The following is a 5,293-nucleotide window of genomic DNA, read 5'->3' as shown; positions in this document are numbered from 1 at the left end:
GTTTTTTGTTTTTGTTTCGCTTCCTGTTGTTGTTAAACATCTTCGAATGAAATTATTACATTGCGCGTATTTATATATATATATATAAAAGTAAAAGCTTTTTCCGCAATCTTCACTTGTCAATCTGTCTGGGGCACGGGTCGGTCTGGCACAACAAAAAATAACAAATATTGCAACACGCACACGCACGCCCGCACACGCACACGCACAAAATAAAAGCAGTTGAATCATAATTTCAATTTCAATATATTTGACCCACATTTTGTTTGAAAATTGATCAATATTCTTGTTATTCAATACGTTTTCGGTACGGTCCTTAATAAGATAATGATGATGATGATGATGATGACCGGTGTGGTTTTCTATACATATGTATATAATTTTTCCTACACACTCTCAATTACCATTTATCATTATCATCATTTTCATCATCAACCCTCTCAAATTTATTCAACGATTATTTATCGATAATCGGGGGGGGGAGGAGGTAAAGTTTTTTTTTTTTTTTAAATTTGTCTACTGTTGACACTACAAAAATTTTTAATTATTTTTTTTTTTTTTCAAGTGAAAACTTATCATCACTCTGATGCCACGTTTATAAATAAAACATAACCTTGAACAATCGGAAATTACGTTTATTAATTTATTATTTACAATATAGAGAGAGAGAGAGAAATAGAGAAAGAGAAAGAGAGAGAGAGAGAGAGAGAGAGTGAGAGAGAGAAAATCTCATTTAATCCCAACAGGGGATTTTCTTTTATCTTTTTTTTTTTTTCTTACGTACACGATTGTTTGCTTTTACATCCGATACAAAATTTAAAAAATAATAATAATGATAATAAACACGTTAAAAAATTATTATTATTATTATTATTATTCCACGGTAGTTAAAAAAAAAAACAATTAATTATTTCAACGTAATATGACGTCACGGAAATTAAAAAAAAAAAAAAAAACAAAAAATGGCGAAAGAAAAAAATAGAACAAAACGAACATAGATACTCTTCGTCGAACGAATAAGGTAGTAATAATAATAATAATAATAATAATATCGCACCTGAAAATATTAATTTTTTTTTTTACCGATTCGAAATTTTATTCTTTCATTTTTTGTACGTCATTTAAGCACCTGTATACAAATACGACAATTGCCGCTGTTTTTAATTTTTTTTTTTTTCTTTTTTTCTCAAGGCAAAAAGAATCTGCGTTCGTTATTATTATTATTATTATTGTTTCAACGGCACAAGCCAAACAACAACTTGATTCAAACAAAGTCTTTATTTAAAGCCGATAGTAAACCGAGATAATGTTGACACCTATAAAATTTTATCAGGTATTTTTTTTTTTTTTTATTTTCAGTTAAAGATAAAAATCGAAAACCCGCCGGGGATTAATTACACGTCGAAAAAGCTCGCACGTTTACACGGTAAATTTTTTTTTTCCCCCAATTTTTTGCAATTATTTTAAATAATTATCTATCGATTTTGTCAAAACGAAACTTTTTTTATATTTCCATCGTTTGACATACGACAAACAAACCAACAAACAAACAAACAAAAAATAATAATAATGACACACACACACACACACACACACTACTGGTAACAAGATTTTCCGACGACATTACAAAACGCATTCATTTGTTAAATACGTATATAATCTAACCTTCGGTTCGGAATACATAAGCATAAATAATGTCGATAATAATAATAATAATAATAATAATAATAATAATGATGATGATGATGATAATGATGATGATAATTATAATTCTTTAGTTTTTTTTTTTGTTTTCTAAATGAGAATTTCTACGTGTGACAGACTTTGAATTGTCTCACAATCGACATATTCCGTTCTATATATAAATATATAATTTCAATACAAATTATTTTTATTTGAATATTTCAAGGTTGGAAGGGTAGAAACTGAGAGGGGAGGAGGGGAAGGAGAAAGGGGAACTTATTATTATTATTATTATTAATTCATTTAATTATTAAACCTTTTTTTTTTCGTTTAAATAAATTTCTAACGTCGTTTATTTACTTATTTATTTATTTATTTATTTGTTTGTTTTCATTTTACAAAATGGTGCAAAGATCAAATTAAATAAAATTTATTTTTATTACCGAATGATAACGCGGTCATAAAAAAAAAAAAAAAAAAATTACTCGTCGAATAATAATAATAATAATAATAATAATAATAATAATAATTTGCGTTTGAATAACAAAAAATATGGCAAAACCAACCATTCGGCGAACGGGGAATAAAATTATTATTGCTGCCACGATTTTATTAATAAGAAAAGTTTTTTTGTTTTCTTTAATTTTCCCGACACGACACGACCCGACGCCACCACCACCGCAACCACCACCCCCAATACTCCCTACAGCCGACGTCGCCACCGCCATCAACACCACCGTATTATTATTAATAATGTTTGAACTTTGACGCGAGAGTTCGTGACCTCATCACACTACAATTTCCTTTAATTTTTATAAGTTTTCCCTTTCCATTTTCAAATCTTTTTTTTTTTTTTTTAACCAGAAAATTCATTACGGTTCCAGACACGATCAACCTTCTTTATTTTTTACTAATTTTATTATTATTATTATTATTACTATTTCCATTTCTAACTTTTTTCAACAAAATTTTCACTTATTTACATAAACCGCCAACTGCAAATGTCATAGAGATACACACACACACGCATGCGCGCACAAAAAAACAATCCTAAACATCATCTCTATGAAAAAAAAAAAGATTCAAAAGACCACACACAAGATACAAATCAAATGTATCTATCATCCTCGATTTAAAAAATAAACAACACTTCGTCTAAGCTTTTAATTTGTCTAATGACCCGTCACTGCTAGTGTATGAAAAAAAAATTTATTAATTCTTCTCCTTTCCCCCCTCTCCCCCCCAGTTAAATTTTTTTTTTTTTTTTAGTAAAACGCACACACATTTTTCGTTGAAAATGTATAATTATGAAAAAAAAAATTACTTTATAATTATTTTATTGTAAATATTTTTTTTCGATTTGATACGTAAATATAAATCGTCTGCTTTCTCACGTTTTTTTTGAAACAAAATTATCATCCCGTGTGTGTTTAAAAACATTTTCTCTCTCTCTCTCTCTCTCTTGAAACCACCGTACATACATACAACATCCTCATTTAAATACTCATTTATGCATGGAAAATAAGGACGTGAAAAAAGTGGCAGTAGAAAATAGTTTTTTTCATTACATTTCGCCCGATTCGGTGATTATGAATATTATTTTTGTTTACTTTGCAATCGAGTAATGTATTCAATTACAATATTTAATCCTATCGTAAGCAATTATTATTATTATTATTTTATTTTTTTACCGTAAATAATAATAATAATAATAATAATTTGTCCGACTTTCGGTCATTCGATTTCTTTTTAAAATATCAAAAAAACAAAAAATTTATGAAATTTTTTGTGCAACGACATTTAAAAAAAAAAAAAAAAACGTTTTGAAATATAAAATTATTATGACATAAAAATAATAATGATAATAATAACAATGATGATAATAATAACTCGATAAATAAAATGTTATTATGCGTGTGTGTGTGTGTGTGTGTATGTTATAAATTTTTCGATAAAAATTATTAACAATGTTATTTTCATTTCAATTTTATATATATATATATATATATATATATATATATATATATATATATATATATATATATATATATATATATATATATATATATATATATCGATCAATAAAATTATTAATAATAATAATAATAAAAATGAAGCATTCATTTCGCAATGAGAGTTTAAAAAAAAATAAATAAATTTTAATAACGTCAAAAAAACTATTATATCAAATTCAAAATGGTTTCCGGCATTTTTGTGAAAATAATAAAGGTGTGCTCCCCAGTTAATAAGTAATAAGAACGCGAAAAATATTTTCAGGGTGGAAAGTTTTATGGGGGAAAAAAAAAGTTGGTATGCGTGAGTGTGCGGGTGCACAATTGAAAAAAAAAAAAAAAAACGTCTTGTTGCCACCTCTATACATTTATGGTTGCTAAGTTTTCATGGCATCACGGTCGAATTATGGTCATTCAAGCTGGGAAAAACAGGCTTTCTAATTAATTGCTTAATAACAACAACAACAACAACAACTGGTTGGTCGCACGTGGTGAGTTATGTCTGCTCCCTGCACATTTCGAGACTTGTCTGTAGGCCATTTTTTCAACAACAAGGTTTTTCTCACTCATTAATCCCAAAGCAAACATTCATCCAATTCTATCTCTCTCTCTCTTTCTCTCTCTCTCTCTCAAAAAAAACCCTTTTTTCAAATATGTAATATAAGCGTTTTAAAGTTAAAAATAAATAAAAACAAAAACAAAAACATCACACGAAAAATTTGAACTGAACTGAAAAAAAAAATGACAAAAGAGAAAACAATATTCAATCCATCCGTTTCGTGCGGTGAACCGAGGAAATAGATTCATATGACCTGGAAAAAAAAATAAAAAATATTTCGTGACGAGTGTTGTTCGGCTCTCGAAATGACACCGAAAGGAGAAGTGGAAGTGGCGGCGGTGGCGGTGGCAATGACGACATAGGCAACGTTAGCGTTGGTGGCGGCGATGGCGGTGGCGGTGGTGACGAAAGAGGCATGAATTTATTCGAATAAGAATAAAAGGAGAATAAAAGAAAGAAGGGGCACAATCCTCCCCTTTTGAATGATTATTATTATTATTATTATGGAAAACACACACACACACACACACAGGGGGGATCGTATAAGTAAGTAAGTTGCCACCATTTTAAGAGTTTGCGCATAACTTGTTGTGTTGAATTTTTTTCGTTTGCACGAAACAAAAATAATAATAATAATAATAATTTTTTTTCGGATGTGTTTCGGGTCGTATACAAAAAAAAAAAAAAATTATTTTTTTTTTCTTGTTTGTTTTGCATGTTATCAACAACAGAAACGAACAAAATAATAATAATAATAATAATTTTATAATAATCATTACAAGTTAATTGTCGTTCGCTTGCTTGTTATTAGTAGCTAAAGCAAAAAACAAACAATAATAAAAACAATCAAAATCATCATTAAGAAGGCGTATGACCATAAAATTCGTTATTTTCAGCCCAAAGACAAAAAAAAAAAAAAAAAAAAAAAAAAAAATTTTCAACAACAACAACAACAATAATAATAAACCCTGACAACAAAAACAATGTTTTTTAGAAAAATTTGACATTTAATTAACGGTTTTCCCTTAATTTAAAAAAA

The sequence above is a fragment of the Pediculus humanus genome, genomic scaffold (assembly GCF_000006295.1).
Source record: "Pediculus humanus corporis 1103172107475 genomic scaffold, whole genome shotgun sequence".
In the NCBI taxonomy this organism is placed as follows: domain Eukaryota; kingdom Metazoa; phylum Arthropoda; class Insecta; order Psocodea; family Pediculidae; genus Pediculus; species Pediculus humanus.
The sequence above is the reverse complement of the archived record's forward strand: the minus strand, read 5'-3'. Positions refer to the sequence as shown.